The sequence below is a fragment of the Artemia franciscana genome, chromosome 15, assembly GCF_032884065.1.
Source record: "Artemia franciscana chromosome 15, ASM3288406v1, whole genome shotgun sequence".
NCBI lineage: Eukaryota > Metazoa > Arthropoda > Branchiopoda > Anostraca > Artemiidae > Artemia > Artemia franciscana.
In genome coordinates, this window is record NC_088877.1 from 41,196,763 (window position 1) to 41,221,174 (window position 24,412).

General features: G+C 35.0%; 1 protein-coding gene across 3 annotated transcripts in view; it reads left to right on the plus strand.

Moving 5' to 3' along the window:
• LOC136036490 (zinc finger protein 182-like) overlaps nt 1–24,412 on the plus strand; it is a 187,099-nt gene that overhangs the window by 145,110 nt on the left and 17,577 nt on the right. The gene's annotated exons all lie outside the window — the stretch shown is intronic.

Sequence of the window (24,412 nt, forward strand, 5' to 3'; positions counted from 1 at the left end):
GGCCTCTTGTGAAAAAAAATGGTGGACAGAAGATCGCTTCAGGCTAGAAACGTTTGATTTGGTCAAAATATGTTCTTGCAAGAACACTATTTCATGGACTAATAATTCATTAATTAACAAGTCTTTGTTTTTTGTGCCGTTAATATTGAGAGAAGCAAAACTTAAAATAGTGGCTTGATTCATTTTGGAGCAGAGTTTAGAGCGCGTTTGATCACTGGGCAATTCATACTATAGAAAACATGAGCTTCGCCACAGTTGGCACATTTTGGATCCTCTAAGCAAGGATGGTCTTTAGTATTGGAATGGCATCCAGAACATTTAGATCACTTCATCTCATTCGGGGCACATGGGCAGTGAGCTAATAAATGATGGATACTTTGGCATCTAAGACACCGTCTGGGCAATTCTTTGTATTCCGATATTTTAAAAGACTCGTAACCCAAGTGCAGACCTCTAGCGAATGCAGATTTTAGTGCCGCGGAATCAAGGAACTCTAAACAGAATGTATGAGAAGAGTCGATCTGGCTGGCCTCAACAAGACCAGGAATAACGGAGATGAGTATACTGCTAGAAACAGTATCGGGAAGTTCCCTAATTACTCCAAGAGGTTTGCGATCAATCACTTTAGCAAGAATATTTGGATAGCTCGCAACAGCAAATGCGGCAAAACAAATGGCGGAAACTTTATCCCGTGTAACGACAACCCGTCTTTTTCTTACCGGATCGGACTTTACCGACACAATTCTGTCATGTCCGGCGAAAGAATCAAGATTTTTCTTGCGAGAAACGGGGTCTCTTAGTTCTGGAGGCGGATATTTAAGAACGACGGTGTACGAGGGTTTGCGATTGGTACCCTTACTATCTGAGACCAAAGAACTATTTATAGACGTTGCTGGAATATTGAGGTGAGCAAGTGATTTTAGCTGATCAAGGCACTGGTTGACTTTGGCGGTAAGGATAGAATAAGCTGACGCCAGAATGCTAGGGAACTCAGAGGGGGATTTGATTACGAACTCTGGAATATCAATATTTTCTGCAGAGCAGCGAGAAAGAGTAGCGATAATATCCGAAAATGAACTATTTTTAGCACTGGGTCCCGAACGATGAGGTATAGGCTCATCTGGGAAGCAATTGCTATATAAAAGTTTCTTAGCGCCAAGAACATCTTCATACGGGAAAAAATCACAAGCGTATTTCACAATCAACTGATGGTCCAACCCCAAATCGAGATTGTGCTGAGCAAAATTCAAAACTGGGCAATAACAAAGCGTACTGGTATTCCAATTGTCCATGATAAGTAAATTTCACTCACGACTCAACATCAGTCCAAAAACAATGAAGCGAAAAAGGTAAATCTACAGAGAAGTTCTCAATAAGCACAATTATGAAATGATCCACACTGGCTAAATGAATGCAATAAGAATAAATAATAACTTATCTTTGAGTGGGGCAAGTGATCCGGTGATTTGCAAGTTATCCGAATATTTCAATGAACGAACCTGATGATAGTATTGCTTAATACTAACTCACAGCCAGAATCCATAAAAAATCTTTAAGCCGTAATCATATACAAGTTTATAAATTTATATAACAAGTTTCAATTACAAGTTCAAAAGTATTTCACTCGTTGTTTATTCCAAACACGTACAGAGTATACTTATACTACTTATAAGTATACTACTTATCTATTTATATAAGTAGGTAGATTTTTATTTCAAACCTTTATATCATATACATATCAATTAGTCGCAAAAGGGCGTTCTGGCCTGTAATAGTGACTACTTTCTTGTTACTTTAATCATCAATAATAGTATAATTATATAAATATATATGTAAATATATATATATATATATATATATATATATATATATATATATATATATATATATATATATATATATATATATATATATATATATATATAGTGGTTTTTTTCTTTGAGCCTATTATAGTATTGACTGAGGAGAGTAAGTGAGCCTCAATTATTCTGTAAAAAACATTGTGCTTAAGAGGGACAGTGGCCCTGCAACCCCACATCGTTACTGGGTCCTTGTGTCAGAGATGGGTCTACTGAACATCCATAATCATTTTAAAAATGATGAAAATACTTTTTTTGTACTTCCTGCGTAGCAAGTTCATGTATTAGCATCTGGTATTATCCTTAAGTCAATAAGCTGAAGTTTTCAACCGAGTGGTTATAATTTTTTGCAGAAAGAATTCTACGGAAAACCTTGCATACCTCCTTTATATCCAAAATATTATTTAGTTTAAGGTGGATAAATTAAAATTTATGAGTTTAGGTGGAAAATGTAATTAACAATTTGAATTATTTTATAAGTTAAAATCTTAAGCTGAATAAATTTAAACTGTATGCTTTTTAGTGTATCCTAGCTATTTTAACATTTTTTATTTCTATTTTTTACTTATTTCGTTTGATATTTGTTTTTTCTTCTTTGTTGTTTTCTTACCCCCAAAATTCTAATTCGGATCCTGGTGGCATATGCAAGATAATACGTAAAATAATCATCTTGTCATATCTCCTAACCTCCAGTTGATTAATGTTTTTCATAAACCAGTACTTCGTGTTTGCAAGGATTTAAAGTTTAGAAGTTAATTAAAGTTAAACAGTATGCAGTAACGAACTGTAAGTAAGGAGTGACCCAGCTCAATTGTAACCAAAACTTAAAAAAATACGGAATGTTGATACCAGTAGACACATCTAAAGATTAAATTTGTTATGCTGATTTTATACATATATAAGTTTCGTCAAGTTTATTCCTATTCATCAAAACCTACGAGCCTGAGAAAATTTGCCTGATTTTCAAAAAAGGGGAAACACCTCCTATAAAGTTATAGTCAAAAGTCACCCCCTAAAAATGCAAAAATATGAATTATGTATTATTTGCCAAAAGAAAGATTACGAATGCGTGTTTATTTTTTCCCAAGGGTAATCGTATCGACACAGTTCTCCTATTAACAAGATGTCCATGCCATCAAACCCTCGAGAGCTTGCAAATCTGTTGGTGATAATAATTACCTTGCAAAATACTTTCCCAACCTATCAACAAAGAACAAAGTTTTGCCTAACCTCAGCAAATCCATAGATTTCAAGTGGGCCAAGGAACATGACGAAACCCTGAGAAGCATCGAAGACTCAACAATAAAAAATCTAGTCTCTTTTGACCGTTCAAGCAAGTCCATTGATCTCACTGTTGAATCATCATCACGCGGCTTAGAAGTATTTCTATCACCAAATGGTAACGTAATCGATTACACCTAGCATTCCCTCGGCCAAGCAGAACAGAAATATTCACAACTGGAGAAGGAGATATATGCAATTCATTTTGGTTGCAAATACTTCCAACACTTTATATACGGCAGGCATGGAGGACTAACCACAGACCACCGTCGTCTTGAGACTATCCATTCGAATCTGCTTCAAAAAACCCCTGCTAGAGCTCAACGAATATGCTGCAAATTCAACCATATGATCTTAAGTTCGTTTACAAACAAGGGATAGAAATTTCTGTTGCTGACACACTATCAAGACTACACCTCCCTGACGTTGACGAGAAGCTCCATAGAGAGATTGAAGTGTATGTCCACCAAGTTACACGAATTCTTCCCATTTGCAACGAAAGACTCAAGGAAATAATACTCTACTTAGAGAAAGATTAACAGCTGGCCCCCTTAGGGAAGTCATCCAAAGGGGATGGCCTAACATTAGAAAGCAATACATTACTGATCTCTTGAAACACTGGAATTGTCAGCATGAACTCTCATATCAGAATGGCATCATTTATAAGGGTGAAAGGATAGTTATCCCCTTGAAACTGTGATCAAAAACTCTTAAGTAGCTCCATGTCTCTCACGTTGTTACAGAAAAAATGAAACAACGCGCCAAGATGCTCATCTACTAGACAAATATGAACAGTGATATTGAAGCTCTTAATACAAGCTACACTATCTGCCGTAAATTCAGCCACACCAACCCGAAAGAGCCTTTCATCAACCCCCAGATTCCCTTACTTCCATGGTAGCAGGTAGCTTCAGCTACCTTTGACTGGAATGAAGAAAAATATTTTATAACAGTCGACTACCACAATCACTATTTCGATTTTGACAAGCTAAGAAACTTAAGATTCAAGGAAAAAATATGCAAACTGAAAGCGTACTTTGCTCGACATGGCATTCCGAACACCATCATGTCAGACAATAGGACACAATGCTCATCGTCTGAGTTTAAAGATTTTTTGGAAGACTGAAGGATAAGCCACAAGACTTCCAGTCCCATATACACCCAATCCAACGGATTGGTACAAAATTCTGAAGCAGCTCCATTTCTCACATTTTGGCAGAGATAAAACCAAACAGCGTGCCTGGATGCTCAACTACTTAACAAGGATGAACAGTGACATTAGATCTCTCATCATAAACTGCCCCACCTGCCGAAAATTCCGCCTTAATAACCAGAAAGAGCCTCTCATTAACTCCAAGATTTCCTTACTTACATGACAGTAGGTGGTTTCGGATATCTTTGACTGGAATGAAGGAAAATATCTTATAACAGTCTACTACCACAGTCGCTATTCTGAAGTTGACAAGCTATGAAGCTTAACATTCAAGGAAATAATCCGGAAATAAAAGTATCCTTTGCTCGGCATGGCAATCCTAACACGGTCATTTCATACCATGAGACACATTACTCATTTTCTGACTTTAAACAGCCTGTGAAAGACTGGGGGATAAGCCACAAGACATCCAGCTCCATTTACCCCCAATCTAACGGATTGGTGGAAAAGACGATGCAAACATGCAAGAACATCAAAAATATTAGAAGACTTCCGATCCCTGCTAACTCTCTACCATCTACACGCCCTCATCATTCCTTTTTACTTTACCAAGTCTAAACATCAAAATTTCAATCATCAACCGCTCCCACGAGCTCCGCGAGGATATACAATTTGTTGATGGTGTATCCCAAACAGAGAAAAACAGGAGAAAGACCTTAGTTGAAGAGCTGAAAGGAAGAACAAGTTCAGGTGAGCCTAACCTCATGATCTTCAAGAGTCAAATCGTTCCAAAAACGAGGCTGCTCATAGAGGTTGGGATGCCCAACCCCGGCCCCATATCTTCATATAGAAGATATATGTAGATTTGTTTCTCCATTGCCTCGTTTCGTTCGTCATTTTGATTAGTCATCAGTTGATATTTCTTATGAAGCTTCATCCGATCCTTTTCCAAACGTCTCTCGTGTCCATTTAAGTGTTTTTTTTCTGCTGATGATAATTCAAATGTTCTATCTAATAGTTTTTCCGTTTCATGTCAGAGTTCGTCAGATTTAAGTTTTTTAAGTGCCTTATCTGAAGTTACCTCTGAGTCTCAACGACCACATTCGGCGAGTCAGAAGCCCCTCTCTGAAAATACTTTCCGTGGAATTTCAAGCATTGTTGAATGTGTGACAAATAAGCTTCTTGAATCCAAAGTGCCTATTACGGAAGAAGCAGGACATCCTGCTAGAGTAACTAGAAAAGTTACTTAAATCTAAATTTTACTTTAGCTACTTTTGGCTATCTTTGAATGAGGTTAGGTTAGGAAAATGAAACTTTCAGGGCTGTATATAGAGGCTAAAGTATGTCCCAGAAATTTTTTTAAGGTACCTACATCAACTTCTTTTCCCCCTAGAGCGTCCTGAAATTTTTGGGTACCTCAATTTTTGGTTATCAGTTTCTTTCTCTTTGGCCTTAGTACTGAAAACACAATTCCTGTTGATTTAATAGAACTTTAAGTCATAACACTGGGTTTTTCTAAATTTAGAAATAATATTTTATGCCACCTGATTGTAGGTTAAATATATGGTTGATATTATTTATTCTCCATGAATTTTTTTTTATTTGATTTCATTGATGTAAGTTGCTTTCTGTTAAAAATATATATATTTTTTTTTAAATCAATCTTCTTTTGTGACAAAATTTGCATTTTTTTTCATTTTACATGTTGCATAAAATTAAAATGAATGCCTGGCCCTTCATTTCATAGATTCAACTAAAAGCCTTTGAGGTATCTTATATCTAAATACATCTGACATATTTTATTATTTCTTTTTTTAGTATACATAGGACACAATTAAAGTTTGGCATTTGCTGTGCTAAAAATATTGTCTCAAAGAGGGCCAAGTTTAGAAAGTTATTTTAATATTCTTCTTGCTGATCAGTATAATTGCTTTTAAAATTCCTTCTGTTTAAAGTATTTTAGAGGGATTCTAAGCCAACAATGGGTATATTTTGGTCACAATTGATTTTGCTCAAGTGAGCTGGTGGAAAACAAATTGAACATATAATTTTTCTTTTTTTATTATTTCAAGACTAGAATATAACAAAACTGAGCATTCATATTGCTAATTGTATCTTAAGTAAATACAATTCCTGATGAGAGTTTTGTTGATACCTGTCTCAAAATTAATTTGTCTAAATAAAATAGATATTGTTTATTGGACAGCAGTGAAAGATGGTAGGTACTACGACTTGAATTGTTTTGTTTTTTTCAATAATTTCTTTTTTCAAATAATTTTTGTTTTTTGGTCACATTTGTCCCATCTTAAGTGGCTGGCACTCTAGGTTGAGAAAACTTTGTCCAAAGGGCAGAGGTTTAATTTGTGGCGTTACCAGTTTATTTTGTTTAAGTGATGTGACTATGTAGGTTCAGCCAGAACTGGTCCAACCTTGAAAGCTTACCTAGAGAAATCTAAGGTCAATAACTAGAAAGGGCTTGCAAAAGCATAGGATGACTGGTCCCTAGGTTCCTTTTGCTCTTCCTGGCTAAAGGACCACCTGGTTCTTTACTGGGCTTCTGACTTAGCCATAGAAGCTTTCTTTTAAACCCATTAAATATAAGCACAAAGGAAAGAATGCCAGTAAGGTGGTTATACAGTGATTTTTTGAAAATCACTGTATACAAATGATTTTTTAGTGAAATAAACGCTTCCCTTGCTAATTTAAGACTTGAAATTGATTAGCCTACTGAAATTTTCCTATCCTATGCAATTAAAATATTTTCCATTTTCAGAGCAGTAAGAAAATCTATCAAAATAATAAAAAACTTCTTGCCAAACGAATTGTTTTAGTCAACCCGGCTCTGAAATAATTGCTCAAGTAGCTTAGTAGTAACTTTAACTAATATTGCAATAACTTTGTAAGATTTTTCTTACCTATTTTATTATCTACCTATCACATTCGACCAGTATAAGAAAAAACCCACCCACCCACACAAGAAAAAAGCCAGTTTTAACTATGCTAATAACATAGTTTTGAAGTCTATTTCAGTGCAACCCCCCCAAACAAAACAAATCAAGCTCAATAACTCAACAAATTGGTACAAAAAAGTGGTGCGTTCTTCTTGGATCCATCTGAAGACATACTCCATGACTAGCTATAATTGAAACTTCTGCCTTCTCTCCAATTTAACTTGAGACGAACGTACAAAATCAAAAAGTTGTTGTAAGTCATTGACATGTAGTCAACTTATACAAATCGAACGATCCAAGTTAACGAAGAATCGCAAATAAAACGTCAGAATGATGGTCTCAGTCAAATTGAAAAATGAATGAAACGCAACTCGGAGTTGCGTTTGATTCACTTTTCAAGGAGCGTGTCCGAAAGCTTGTTTCACAACGAATGCTGCATCCGGATGCAGGGTTAATTCTGAATACTCCGAAAGCTGTTTTCGTCATTTTTTCTTTGAACCTCAAATCCCTACTCAACAGCAAATCAGTATCAGGGGAAGAAACAGAAATCAGTGATAAGATGGAAAACAGCTTTCATGTGGCTCCTGTTCACTTTGCTACTACTACAATTTAAAGTACTGGACATTCTTTTGCTCTGTCTGATGGAGGAGCAATTTTTTCTCTTACAGATAATGCATGCACAATTGTCTAGACTTTGATTTTGGATAGTTTAGGTCAGACACTGGGTATTTCTAGCATTTACTATAATCTTTGTTGGGCCTATATCTAACAATAAATAAGGCCCATGACTCTCTAATGATGGCAATCAAGATCAAAGGTCATCACTAGATTCAAGGTTCGAATTTTCTTTGGCCCTTGAAATCTAGTGGTCATGCAAATTAGGTGAATAGCAGATTTGTAACATTGTGCATATCCACTTATGCACTAAATATATCTCTAGAGAAAATAAAATGTAAATGTGTCCAAAACCATCTAGTAGGCTAATAAAACTGAGATTTTCCATTACCAAGCTGCTGCTAAGAATTGGAAACACTAAGAATTGAGATTAGAAGGCAGTTGTGTTTATAGGCCTTGATTATTTAGACTAATTAGATTTGTCATATATTTTACCATATTTTAGCTGAATTCTTTTGCTTGCATTTGCTTTGCTAAGAAGTTGTCTGAAAAAGTGCCAAGTTTAGAGAGTTATGTTAATATTTTTCTTGCTGATCAGAACAATTGTTTTTACAATTCCTTCTGTTTAAAACATTTTAGAGAGATTATACGTGCACCATGGCAATATTGCAGTCTCAAATAAGCTTGTGGAAAACAAATAGAACGTATAATTTTTCTTATTTTGTATTATTTCAAGACTAGAATATTACAAAACTAAGCATTCATTGCTTATTGTATCTTAAGTAAATACAATTCCTCATGGAGTTTTGTTTATACCTGTTTTAAATTTAATTTGTCTAAATAAAATATATATTGGTTATGGCAGCAACTATGACTTGAGGTTTTTTTCAATATTTTCTTTTTTCAAACAATTGTTGTTCTGTGGTCACATTTGTATTCCTTCCTAAGTGGCTGGCTCTCTAGCTTGAGAATCCTTTGTCCAAAGAGCACAGGTTTAATTCATGGCATTACCAGTTTTTTTTGGTTTGGGACAGGGATCAGTGATGTGACTCTATTAGCTCAGCTAGAATTGGCCCAAATTTAAAAGGCTTCCCAAAGAAATGTGGAGACAGAAAGCAGGAAGGGCATGCAAAAGCATAGGATGGCTGGCCACTAGCTTCCTTTTGTACTTCCTGGCTAAAGGAACACCTGGTCTTTCACTGGCCTACTGACTTAGCCATATAAGCTATCTTTTAAACTTATTAAACACAAGTACAAATGAAAAAATGCCAGTAGGGTAGTTGTTCTTTTTCAATGAATTGTTGATGTATAGACAAAAGTGTGAGTCATGACAGATGGCTGGTGAATGTAGCAGGGGTGAATATTTTGCAAGGTTTAAAATTTAGGCCAATTGCTCAGGCTGGTAACTGAGCACAAAAGTAAAATTTTGTGAATGGTTTTTCTTTGTGACTGTTATACTTATGTAATGTCAAGTATTTTATAGTTAATCTTTATTGTTTTGTTTTAATTGCAATGGCTCAAGGACTAGTGTAATTGAACTTACTTTCATCCATCCATTTTCTTCAAACAGACAGGACTTCTATGTTCCCTAGCTTCAATAAATTTATATGCAATTTTCAGACTTCGGGTTACAAAGTAGGTCAAAACTTGCAAATGTAATTGTGGTGCGACTAATTAATTTATAAGGAATTTATATCAATTTAAAGATTAAAAACAATCATTTATAATTCAAACAAGACAAATAAATAAATAAAAGTATCCCTTTACAACCATTTAATGAATTGTCACAAATGTAGGTCACTCTCAAGATTGAAATGAACAAAGCTTCGATTCTGAATCTGTTTACTTTAAACAGACTGAAGGGGTAAACCTCCAGGCTTTGACAAAATCAATCTCAATTTGTTGGGCTCTTTTCAATGAGAAATTTCTTTGGATAATTTTTTACCGACTAAAAACAGTAGGGAAAGCATCTGGTATAAGTGACTTAAGAGATTTGACAACATTTAGAAAAAGCTACATACAACCTGATCTAAATAAAGATGCTATTGTAGAGTATAAAAGAGAAGCCTACAGGTATATCCCAAAAACAGTAAAGGCATTCTACAAAGAACGAGAACAGGTTCATAGAATACCATTGCAGTGGTAAGAAACAAGAAAAATGAAAAAATTGAGATTATAAGATTAACAAGAAACTATGAAAATTGCAAGTACAGTACTAGCCTCCTTCCAACAGGACAAATAAGGGGATTCACACCCCAAAGCTCTGACTATTTTCAATCACACTCTTAGGAGCAAAAAAAAATTAAATACATTTTTTCACATATGTCAAATATGACAGTTGACTCAGGAGTTCAGTGTCAGGGATTCAATACTCTGTGGTGCCACCAATGATAGGACCTATCCTGTCATAAGCATTTTTAATCCTAGCACACGCCCACACTCAAATATAAAATTCTGTAAAATCATAAACATCTTAAACAGCAAAAATAAAAGACTCTTTTTATTTTTGATAAATATTATTTGAAAAAGGACACTACACGGGTAATATCAGGTTCATCAGCATGCTAAATTTGATGTGACAATGATAAAATTTGTTAAATCTTTTCTGGGATCAAATGTGGGAGCTATAGATAACACAGACATTGCAATATCTATTTGCCCATCCATCTGTTTGATTGAGATTCTGAGACAATGGCCCTCGTTCTAAAAGGCTAAAGCTTTTAAAGTTTTTTTCCATTGACCTTAGGTCAAATAGGGAAAGAGGAGGGGGTTCTATAGACAAAAAGTAGAATTTTTTGTTGATTTGCTGAAGTTAGTGAAAGGAGTATCAAATTTAAATGAAAGATGGAATAAATGTACATAGTAATATATCACCAAATTGGATCCTACTACAATTTATCAGATTTGTTTAGTATATTTTCAAGAATATCTAAGGTGCTGTCTCTGATAGTTGACCAAGTTTTAAAAAAATCCTTTAGATCAAAAAGCTTAAAAAATAAATTTGTGTCTGATACACAATATAGTTAAAGATATGTAGTTACAGGAAATACTATCATATTTTTGATCCCTGGGAAATTAGTTTAAAGCCCTATCCTGCTTGAAAATGTAGCTCACATCAGGTTACTCAAAAATATTTCTAAAGGAGCTAGACCATGGTTAAAATGCTAATACTGAACTGATACTTAGTAAATTATTCTGCTATTTCAGCTTACTTGCAGTGTGATGTTAACAATGGGTTTGCAGCTTTAATGTGATGATTGCTTGAAGACAGGACTATCACCTTATTTAGGGTGGATCAATTTTATTTGAAAGAAAATCACTTAGTAAGATTCTAGCTGATTGACTTCTTGCTATCTCAGAAAGGGGTTATGTTAGGAAAAATGAAACTTTCAGGGATGCATATATAGGCTAAGTATGTCCTGGGAAGGTATTTTGAAGTACCTATCTTCACTCCTTCTCCCTCTAGAGGGCCCTGACCTTTGATGACCTTCAAAATATGTGTTATAAAAGTGAAATTTTGGAAAATAGATCTTCTGCTTGAATGAAGTACAATAAAATTGTTTTCAGCTTCATAACTTTGCTCAATCCAAATTTATAAGGTTGTAAATATATGCCAATAAATTTCCTAAATTTTGAAAAAAAAACATCTATAGGGCTCAGAATTCTACTCAAAACAGGAATTGCATTTTTCAGAACTAAAGGCAGAGAAAAAGCAACTGGTAACAAAAAATTAAGATAAAATGTTGTTTTGTCAAAATTTCAATTTTGACAAGCCAGTTAAAATTGTCAAACCTGTCAAAACCTGTCATGTGTGTGAATTTCAGGGCTCTCTAGAGGGGGAAGGGGTGGAGGTGGGTTCTCTAGAATTCCTGCCCAGGATATACTTTAGCCTGTAGACCCACCCCTGAAAGTTTCATTTTCCTAACCTGACCCCGTTTTGATATAACAAGAAGTCACTCAACTAGAATATTAACAAACACTTTATTAAACGTTTTCTCTTTGTTTAAAAAGCTTAATTTTTTTGCTTCAAGAATAACAGAACCAGAAGTCAATGATAATTGTATTTAGCAGTTATCATAGAATTAAAGGTCTATGATCACGGAGCAAGGTGAAGATCTACATCCTTAATGATAATCATCTAAAAGCTGCTGATCAATTTTTTTTTTCTTAAACTGAGATATTTTTAGCCACTTACATTGGAAGTTTTTTTTTATCACACATTTCTGGAATTTGAAATTTTTTTGGAAACAGACCTTCCTTCCTTATGCTCCTGTCTTCCTTATGCTTTAGGGTGCGTTCCTACGACTTACTGAAGTAACTGAATGGTTACTAATTCCGTTCCCAGCGGGAAAATGGTTACTGCCCAATCCACTGGGAACGAAAATAGTTACTACTGGCAGTAACCGCGGTAAGCGATTTTCTTACCGTGCTCGAAAGCATGCAGTGCGTTTGTTTACTTGTCTGATTACTAATCTGATTAATCCAACCATTTTTTGAAACACATATGACGTCAGAGGTTAGTCGGATTATCTCCTCGAACACTCAGGATTACTTGTCCGTGGGCTGGCCCTTTATAACCCCCCAAAAAAAAGATTATTGAGGATTGTGACGTCAATGCTACATATTTTTTTAAATGCATAAACATTTGAAATCGTTAAGTCTAGAGACAAGACAAGGAAACTGTAAATAATGGAAATAATCTTTGCTTTTCAGTGACCTGTAATTAATCTTATTCATATTCCTAATTATCTAAAGGGTTTTTGGTGTTCCAGGCCTGTCTTGTATAGGCTAAGCTTCATAAGGAGTCAGAAGAAAAAATTTTTTTGTTATTAAAAAGGTTGGTTCTTAGGGAAGTAGCTATCACATTGGTGAGTTAGTCAAATGTTACTATATCAAACAGGCCTAGTTTCTAAACCATGCTATAATTTTTAGTTGAAAAAAATTAGAATGATTAGGCCAATACCTATAGCCTTTTATATAGTCTATACTTGTTAAGATTGCTATTTAAACTGGATTTTTAAGGTAAAGTAGGGGTACTTTAGCTACTTTTGGCTATCTTTGAAGAGGTTAGGAAAATAAAACTTTCAGGGACATGTCTACAGGCTAAAGTATGTCCCAGGAATGTATTTTGAAGTACCTACTTCTACTTCTTTTTCCTCTAGAGGGTCCTGAAATTTTTGGGTGCCTTATTTTTGGTTATCAGTTTCTTTTTCTCTGGCCTTAGTTCTTAATTATTCTGGCCTGAGACAACTCCTGTTGATTCACAGAACTTTAAGCCATAACACTGTTTTTTTTCTAATTTTAGAAATAATCTTTTATGCCACCTCATTATAGGTTAAATATATGGCTTATATTATTTATTCTCCATGAATTTTGTTTTATTTGATTTCATTGATGTCAGTTGCTTTCTGTTAAAAATAAATTTATTTTTTTACATCAAGTTTCTGCTTTTGTGAAAAAATTTGAACTCTTTTCTTTTTACAGGTTGTATAAAATGTAAAGGAATACCTGGCCCTTCATTTCCCAGATTCAACTCAAATGGGCTTGTGGAAAACAAATAGAACATAAAATTTTTTTTTATTATTTCAAGACTAGAATATCACAAAACTAAGCATTCATATTGCTGATTGTACCTTAAGTAAATACAATCCCTGATGGAGTTTTGTTAATACCTGTTTAAAAATTTATTTATCTTAATAAAATACATATTGTTTGTGGGACAGCAATGAAAATGGGAGCAACTATGACTTGAGTTGTTTTTTTTTCTCGATATTTTCTTTTTCCAAATAATTTTTGTTCTTTGGTGACATTTGTGTTCCTTCCTAAGTGCCTGGCACTCTAGGTTGAGAATCCTTTATCTAAAGGGCACAGGTTTAATTCCTGGCATTAGTAGTTTATTTGGTTTGGGACAAAGGTCAGTGATGTAACTCTGTAAGTTCAGCCAGAATTGGCCCAAACTTAACAAGTTACCTAGAGAAATCTGGGGTCAGTAAGAAAGAAGGGCATGCAAAAGCATAGGATGACTGGTCCCTAGCTTCCTATTGCAATTCCTGGCTAAAGGATTACCTGGTCCTTTACTGGGCTTCTGACTTAACCAAAGAAGCTTTCTTTTAAACCCATTAAATATAAGTACAAAGGAAGAAATGCCAGTAAGGTGGTCCTTCCTTTTCAATGAATTGTTGATGTACAGACAAGAGTGTAGGTCATAAGAGGTGGCTGGTGAATGTTTTGCAAGGTCTAAAAATTAAGGGCAATTGCTCAGGTTGGCAACTAAGCACAAAAGTAAAATTTTGTGAATGGTTTTCTTTGTGAATGTTATATTTATGTCACGTCCAGAATTTTAAAGTTACTTTTCATTGTTTTGTTTTAATTTCCATGGCCATAGGACTTCAGTGTATTAAAACCTACTTATGTTCATCCATTTTCTTTTAAACAGAGAGGAGCTCTATGTTTCCTAGCTTCAATAAATTTATATGCAATTTAGAGACCAGGGTTACGAAGTAGGTCAAAACTTGCAAATGGAACTATGTTATGACTAATTAATTTGTAAGAAATGTATATCAATTTAAAGATTAAAAAAATTCGTAGAAAACAAACAAGACAAATAAATAAAAGTATCACTTTACAACCATTTAATGAAGCGTAACAAATGTAGATCATCCCTAAGATTGAAATGAACAAAGCTTCAATTATGAATCAGTTTTCTTTAAACAGACTGAAGGGGCAAACCTGAAGCTAAGACAAATTCAATCTCACTTTTGGTCTCTTTTCTTTTCAATAGGAACTTTCTTTGAATTTGATTCAACCAAGTAAAAACTGTAGGGACATGATCAGGTATAAGTGACCTTCCACTAAGCCTACATACCCAGGGGAAAATTGTGCAGTTATACTAATAATCGGTAAATTTTTTGTTGTTCATATTTTTGATTTACAAATAAAGTGAACATACTCCTTGATGCCTTTTTTATGTTTTTTACAAACATAATAAGTGCTTCAAGTGTAAGTTTTTGAGCTCTTGAAAATGACCAAAGTATACTCAAATAGTTTTTGGATATAAAAAAGCTTAAAACATGTCTCAAACTTATTGTTCCATTATTAATCCATTTTTTGCATGTTGCATAATCTATGAGCACTGATTTTCCACAATTCATTTGGATTAATAAATTTTACAATATTATGCTGTATTTCTTGTTCTTTGATGCCAAATTTTCAAGTAAGGTATGTCTTTTTGGTCATTTTTGAGAAAATAATGTATGTTTTTCACTGCCAAAATTTGTTAGGTTAAGTAAGGTCAAAAAGTGCTTAAACTTGAACTAGCAAAATAATCAATTATTATATTTGTAAAGAACATACAAAAAGGCATCAAGTGGTATATTTACTTTATTTGTAAATCAACAACGCAGAATTCACCCCTAACAGGCCTAATTTGCAAATATATAGCCCAAATTATATATTTCCAATGTTTTCTGCCACCTTTTACTTGTTTTTCCAGTTCTTGTTTTGCCACAGTTGCCTCAATTAACAGGTACTATGGTTGAGGGATAGATTGGCAGAATCAATAGAAAATATGTAATTTCAGCTATAGATTTCCATATTAGGAGGGTTGGGGCTAAAGTAGAGCAGGGCTGCATGTAGAATGTGTTAGCTATTATTATTATGCAAATAACAAAGAATCATCTTTTTTTAACAGGTTTTCTTCTATAGGTCTACAGGTCCTTCTCTTGGCTTATACCACATCAAGCATTATATAACCAGAGAAGAATAAGTAGCAAAAAGCTATATATACATAAGCACATGCTATTTAACAATGACTTCTCAAGTGCTTAACTATGACCGCTTAGTAATATTAACAAGAAACGAGGGTAAAACTGGTGCAAACAGTATTACTGGCTTTCATATAAAGTGAATATACCACTTGATGCCTTTTTTTATTCTCTTTACAAATATAATAATTGCTTCTACTGCAAATTCAGAGTTGAGCACTTTTTGACCTCTTGACCTCATAAAAATGACCTATATATGGGGTCATTACAAATCTGTAATAGTTTAGAAACAAATTTGGGCTATATATTTGTACATCAGGCGGGCGGGGGTAAAGCATAGTATATATTATATATGTAAACCAGTGCTGCAACAAGTACTCCAAATTTTTACTTAAGTATCAAGTATTAATAACTCATTGTTTTTTTACTTAAATATCAAGTAATAAGTAATTCCCGAATTCTTACTTAAGTTTCAAATATCAAGTACTTGCCAAAATTGTACTTAAGTATTACTTCAAGTACTACTTAAAGTATTTATTCTATATATATATATATATATATATATATATATATATATATATATATATATATATATATATATATATATATATATATATATATATATATATATATATATATATATATATATATATATATATGCCCATACTTCTGATATCAAGCCCACACTACATCATTTTAAAGCCATTCTAAAGGCATCTTAGCCCCTTCCCTTGCCTATAAAATGTCCCCTGTCATTCCTGTCTTGGAAATCTTAATCAAGAACCAGAATTTCCGTTTTATCGTTTTTAACCGTTTCCCTTGTTCGGCTGGTACACACCCAATGAAGTCCAAGAAAATAATCTTAACCAATTTTCAACACATCGGCTTGAATGGAAAAGACTATCAAAACAATTAAGTGCAGTCAAAAAACTCTTGATTGGATCAGACATATCACATGACAGGATTAACACAGTGCACCTAAAGTTGAAATTCTGGCCATTAGTGTTCAATCAAATCTGGCACGTTTGAAAAAAATACAGGGTTATTCTGAAACATGTGGGAATGATGGAAAAAATATTGAAAGTATTTTTTCCCCATTGTTTGGCTCGTACACACCCAACGAAGTCCAAAAACTAATCTGAACCAATTTTCAACACAACGGCTTGAAAGCAAAAGAATTTCAAAACAATTAAGTGCAGTCAAAAAACTCCTGATTGGATCAGACAGATTACATGACAGGATCAACACAGTGTACATAGAGTTGAACTTCTGGTGATTAGTGTTCAGTCAAATCTGGCACGTTTGAAAGAATACAAGGTTATTCTGAAACATGTGGGAATGATAACAAAAATATTGAAAATATTTTTTCCCTTGTTTCGCTGGTAGACACCCAACGAAGCCCAAAAAATAATCTCAACCAATTTTCAACAAAACGGCTTGAAAGAAAAAGACTATCAAAACAATTAAGTGCAGTCAAAAAACTTCTGATTGGATCAGACAGATCATATAACAGGGTTAATACAATGCACATAGAGTTGAACTTCTGGCGATTAGTGTTCAGCCAAATCTGGCACGTTTGAAAAAATACAGGGTTATTCTGAAACATGTTGGAATGGTGGAAAATATATTGAAAATAGAAAAATAAATTTTGGATTGGCTTTAAAACGGATAAAAGGTAACAAAGTAGTTCATTCTCTGATTCAATAAATAAAAACCTTAGCAGCAAAAAAACTCAAATTTAAAAGTAAGGAGCCAAGTGAGTCAGCTGCAGACTTTTTTAATAAGAGAAATCAGAGCTCAATAAAAAGAAGCAGCAAAATCCACACTTTTGGCAGCTAGCTGAAGGTCGCTGTCTGTCAGTGTGCTGAAAGAAAAGAAGAGTATGAAAATGAAGTCTTGATTCAAACTTTGATGACATGTCTCGCCCTCGGCACCTTTACAAGAAAACTGCCTCAAGTTTTCAAGTTAAATTTCAGACACGCTATGAAAATGTATGGCATCTATATCCTTTGGCTGGTTTTCACTCAAGCAAGCCGTATGCTGTGTAGTCAATTCAGATGGTCGGTAAAACTCCCTACAAACATATATTATAAAATCACGGGCCTGCAGCAAGCCCGCTGATTCAAACGCATTCCATACGGCTGGTCAAAATGCAGAATGAATGAATGAACCTTATTATCCGTAAAAGTATAAAAAAAAACACAAAGTACGGAGTATTATAAATAAACAAAAACAAAAACGATAAACAGCAAGAAAAAAAAATTCAAATTAACAAAAGACAACATGGACTAATTAACCAGTATCAATATGGAAAAAAGGCTGCAGATGGTCGTAAACGTGAAATGAGTAGATAGTCTTTTTACATAAATCATCACTGGAAGACCGAATCCAAGAAGCCATATCTATTAAACCAAATCGAGCAATTATTTTTCTGTCTTGGTGCCATCTAGGAAGCCGAACGAGAAATTTGCAATATCTGAAATAAGCTCCACGTAGAGTATGGCGATTTTTCTTACGAAACAGATGCGCCATGCCTGATAAAAACAAAAGCACAGGGGCGCAATAAGGGTTATAAATCATGCACAAACCGTTGCGGTTGTAAAGGCTTTTATTTGGGGATATTTTTCCGTAAACGACGCATAGGTTTTTCACGGCTTGATTCACTAGGGATGAAAAGGTAGTGGAAAGTGTTGGACCGAAACACAGACCAACCAACTAAATAAGAACATGGCAGAATTGCAGTCCCAGCAACGGATGGAGCGACCGCATAAGGGCTATTAAAACAAATAAACTCGCATTTAGACGCATTAACTGACAATCCAATCTTAGATAGTTCATTGGTTAAGATAGTAAAATTGGAAAGCAATCCACGGCGAGTCCGGGCAACAAGAAGAACGTCGTCTACATATGCAACAGAAGACAAACCAATATTGCCGTAAGAAACAGAACTTTTAAGGGGACGCAGGCACAATGCTAGCACACACTTAAATATACTAGAAGACAATACGGCAGAAGTTGCATCCTATCTATTCCTAGCAGCAGTTTTCACACCATGAAGTGGCAAAAACCACGAGACTAAGCCGAAAATCTTCTGAGAAAAAAGGAATAAAACAAGAGCCAAGAGCTCATATGGCACTTATGACGAGGTCGGAAGAGCCAAGAGCTCATATGGCATTAGCTCTAGCAAAAATTATAAGAATCAATAGATTAATTTAAAAGAAAAATCTGAGGCTTAATGCCGGTCGGCATTTAAAATAGGAGCTCTGAGACACAAGGTCCTTTTAAATATAAAAATACATTAAGATCCGATCAACCACTCGCAAATTCAAAATACCTCATTTTTCTAATTTTTCCTCTCCCTTCAGCCCCGCTAGATGGCTGAATCGGGGAAATCAAGTCAATTTGTGCAGATCCCTGACACGCCTACCAATTTTCATTGTCCTAGCACGTCCAGAAGTACTGAACTTGCCAAAGCAATGGACTCCCCTAACTACTCCAAAGACAGTGGATCCAGCCCGGTTTCGTCAATCACGTATCTACGACATTTACTTATTCTACCCACCAAGTTTCACCCCGATCTCTCCACTCTAAGCGTTTTAAAATATTTCCGGTTTCCCCCTCCAACTATCCCCCAATGTCACCAGAACTGGTCGGGGTTTAAAATAAGAGATCTGAGACATGAGTTCCTTCTTAATATCTAATTCAAAAATACCTCAAGAACGGTCACCCGCTCTTAAGTAAAAAATACCTCAATTTTTGCAATTTTTCCGAATTAACACCCCCTCCAACTCTCCCAAAGAGAGCGGATCCATTTCGGTTATGTTAACCACGTATCTACGACTTGTGCTTATTCTTCCCACCAAGTTTCATCCTGATCACTCCACTCTAAGCGTTTTCTAAGATTTCCGATCCCCCCCCCCCCAATCCCCCCAATGACACTGGATCTGGTCGGGATTTGAAACATGAGATCTGAGTCACGAGGTACTACTAGATATACCTAATTTTTTCTAATTCTTCAGAATTAACCCTCACCCCAACTCCCCAAAGGAGAGTGAATTCGTTCTGCTTATGTCAATCACATATCTAGGACTTGTGCTTATTTTTCCCACTAAGTTTCATCCCGATCCCTCCACTCTATGCATTTTCCAAGATTTTAGGTTTCCCCCTCCAATGTCACCTGATCCGGTCGGAATTTAAAATAAGAGCTCTGAGACATGATATCCTTCTAGATATCAAATTCAATTAAGATCCGATTTAATTTTTCCAAATTAACCGTCCTCCTACGCCCCCCTCCCCAAATGGTCGAATCGGGGAAACAACCATTTCAAATTTAATCTGGTCTGGTCCTTGATACGTCTGCCAAATTTCATCGTTCCTAAACTAGCGAGACCAGGACTGACAGATCGACAGACCGACAGAACTTGCGATCACTGTATGTCACTTGGTAAATACCAAGTGCCATACAAAGTAATTTTTCTCTGGGGATGGAATATTATGTTTAAGGTTGGCTTCAGGATGACTTATTTTGGAAAAGGGTTATTTCCAGGCTTTGGGCAAGACATGGGTGGAAGTAGTTATAGGCCCTACTAAACTGAAGGAAAAATCGACTTTCTTAATACTTGAAACCCCCTCCCCCTCGCCCTATTTTAGATATCAGTGATATCAGAGCTCGATATGAGCCCTGATCCTAGTCATCTTTGGTCTAGCTTTCATTTGGATCCGTTGCTCCATTCGAAAGTTATACTAATTTAAACTAAAAGCTTGACTTTTTTCAGCACTTAAAACCCACTCCCCCTCCTTCTATTTGAGCTAGGGTTTTCATCTCAAAACTTGATGCCTGTCACGGTTTTAGGCATCTTTGGTTCAATTTTCACTGAGATCCATCAATCTCTCACAAGTTACACTGAATTAAATGTAAAACACAACTTTTTTTTAGCACTTAAAGCCCCCTCCCCCTAATTAATCTAGGGTCTTCATCTTCAAACATTATGTGTCTTATGGTTTTGGCATCTTTGGCTTGACTTTCATTGAGATCCATTACTTCATTCGCAAGTTAAACTGAGTCAAACAAAAAACTTAACTTTTTAAGCATTTAAAGCCCCCTCCCCCTTGCCCTAATTAGGCTTGGGTCTCCATCCCAGAACTTAATGCATATCATACTCTTAGGCATCTTTATTCAATTTTCATCGAAATTCATCTCTCCATTTGCAAGTTACAAAGAATTAAATGAAAAACTCGATTTTTTTAACACTTAAAGCCCCATCGCCCTAATTAAGCTCAGTTTTAATCCAAATAGTTCAATTTTAATACAAATCTGACTGGCGGTTCTCCCGCTATACTCGATTGCACAGACGGGCGGACAGACAGACAGATCTCAAAAACCTATATGGATGAATATTTTCCATTATCCAAATAGGTGATGATGGCTGGATGATGATATGCTATTGTGTTCCTTTTTTTGGATCCAATGAGCCAACATGGCTACCTAAGATGTTGCAAAATCCGTCCGGATGAAAATTTTGATGGCCAGATTTGGTGCCAAGGATCATGAGACACATCAAGTTGAAAGATGAAGACCCTAGCTAAAACAAAACAGGGGGGAGAGGGCTTTACCTGCTAAAAACAGTTTTTCGTTTAATTCAGAGTAACTTGCAACTGGAGTGATTGATCTGAATGAAAATTGAACCAAAGAGCCCTGAGACCATGACACATATCAAGTTTTGAGATAAAGACCCTAGCTCAAATTTAACAAGGGGGAGTGGGTTTTAATTCCTGACAAATTTAAGTTTTCTGTTTAATTTAGTATAACTTGCAAATGGAGTAACGGATCCGAATGAAAACTAGACCAAAGATGCCTAAGATCAGGGCTCATATCAAGTTCTGGTATCACAAACCCTATCTCAAATAGGGTGAGGGGGAGAGGGTGTCAAGTCTTAAGAAAGTTGAGTTTTCCTTTAATTTAGTAGGGCCTATAACTTATGAATGGAGTGACAAATCTGAAGTCAGATTCGTCTGAATACCTGAATCTACTGGAATGAGTTTGACAAAATGCCACTGCATTGGATCCAGCTAGAATTGCCTAGACTTGTTTATTGCAAACAAAATTTAGATGGACAAAGATTCATAGCTTCAGTAGTTTTACCAATAATATGGTCCTGAAGATGATGAAATGGTAGAAATCTGGTTCAGTTGACAAGATGACAAAACTTGAACATTAATGTCAGAAATATAAGCCCCAATGGAGTACAGTATGCAACATTTAGCACAGAACAAGGGATTTTAGCTCACTGTCGACCAGTGAACTGTGAAATAATCTCTGTTTTCTTTGTTATATTACTTGTAAACAAAAATTAAACCAAGTGCTAATCCTACTATAATTTCTTTTTTGTAAAAAATAAATACCTTATTTCATATCCAAAAATATAGCATGGAGCTATATCTGAGTTTACTCTAAATCTAAAGGGTGATGTTTTCTTGTATATTGCCAAAGCACACACACACACACACAAAAGCTGTATCTGAGTTTGCTCTAAATCTAAAGGTGAGGTTTCTTGTTCATTGCCAAAGCTCACACACACAAAATTTCCGTGTCAAAGGTAAAGTATTTGAAAAACAAGTAAATTAAAAGTATCTTAAGTAATAAGTATTTTGTAATCTTAGTTAAGTATCAAGTAATAAGTACACCCTAGAGTTTTTACTTAAGTACAAGTACAAGTAATGGAAAATTTTACTTAAGTAGTACTTCAAGTAAAAGTACTTCAAGTAAGTGACAGCACTGATGTAAACCAACCATTGCTGTTTTTTTTTATGTGTTTGTGCATATCAAATTTTAATGAGAAGAGAAATCACAAGTGCAACAGTACAAACACATAAAAAAAAATCCAGCAATGGTTAGTTTACGTATTTAATATATGCTATACTTTACCCCTACCCCCCTGATGTGCCAATATATAGCCCAAATTTGTTTCTAAACTATTACAGATTTGTAATGACCCCATATATAGATCATTTTTAAGAGGTCAAAAAGTGCTTAATTCTGAATTTGCAGTAGAAGCGATTATTATATTTGTAAACAGCATTAAAAAAGGCAACAAGTGGTATATTCACTTTACATGAAAGCCAGTAATACTGTTTGCACCAGTTTTAACCAATGGTAAAACTGGTGCAAACATATATAGGTAACAGAAAAAGTAAAATTTATTGTAAATGACAATCAGGAAATGGATACTGGCTCAAGGGGGCCAGAGACAGGGCTATATAGTTGGAGTTCAAAGAAGGTGGTGATTTTTTTAGTGAAAAAAAAACACTTCCGTTGCTAATTCAGGACTTTGAATTGATTAGCCTACCGAAATTTTCTTATCCTATGCAATTGAAATAGTTGGTAAAATTCTAGTTAATTGACTTTTTGCTATCTTGGAAAGGGTTTAGGTTAGGAAAATGAAACTTTCAGGGATGAATCTACAGACTAAAGCATGTCCCAGAAAGGTATTTTGAAGCAACTACCTCCACTCCTTCTCCCTTTGGAGGGCCCAGACCTTCGATGACCTTTAAAAATATGTGTGTTATAAAAGTGAAACCTTGAAAAATATATCTTGTGCTTAATTTGAAGTACAACAAAATTGTTTTCAGCTTCTTAACTTTGCTCAATTCTATTTTATAAAGTTTTAAAGATATGCAAATACATTTTTTAAATTTTGAAAAAAACACATTGATATGGCTCAAAATTCTACTCAAATCACAGGAATTGCAATTTTAGAACTAAAGGCAGAAAATTAAGGTAAAATATTATTTTGTCAAAATTTCAATAGGTATAGACCTGTCATGTAGTCTGCAGATTCATCCCTGAGAGTTTCATTTTCCTAACCTAAACCCTTTCCGAGATAGCAAGAAGTCAATTAACTAGAATTTTACCAAATAGTTTTCCCTTTTCAGAGCATTAAGACAATTTATCACAATAAAAAATATCCAAAGCATCTTGAATGGAATGACTTAAAAGGCAAATGACAACCACAATTTGAAATCTTAAACTTCTTGCCACACAAATTGTATTAGGCTACCCAGCTCTGAAATAATTGATGAAGGTGTATTTGCCTGTAAAATTAGAAACAGACCCGAAGTCCCAGCCTCTTCTTTGTCAGAACTTCACATAGCATTAAAGCAATAATTACACGTGACCAATGTTGTTATTCTCGCAATTAATCTTGCCGTTTTAAGTGACACTTGGCCGGACAAGTATTTGTTGCTATCTTTTAGGGGTTAAATCTCGATTAGTAAAAATCCCATTGGACAAGTAAACAAACACTGGGACCGTGTCCGAAAGCTTATTTCACAAAGAATGCTGCATCCAGATGCAGGGTTAATTCTGAATACTCAGTCCGAAAGCTGTGTTTGTCCTTTGTTCTTTGAATCTCAAATCTCCACTCAACAGCAACTCAGTAGTAGGAGAAGAAACAGAAATCAACCATCAGATTGAAAACAGCTTTATGTAGCTCCTAATCACTTTGCTACTACTGCAAATTAAAGTACTGGACATGCTTTTGTTCTTTCTGATGGAGGAGCAATTTTTCTCTTACAGATAATGCATGCACAATTGTCAGGATTTTGTATAGCTTAGATCAGACACTGGGTATATCTAGCATTTACCATAGTCTTTGGTAGGCCTATGCCTAACAATAAGTAAGGCCTAAGACTTTCTTATGATGTCAATCAAGATCAAAGGTCATCACTAGATTCAAGGATCAAATTTTCTCTGGCCCTTGAAATCTAGTGGTCATGCAAATTGGGTGATCA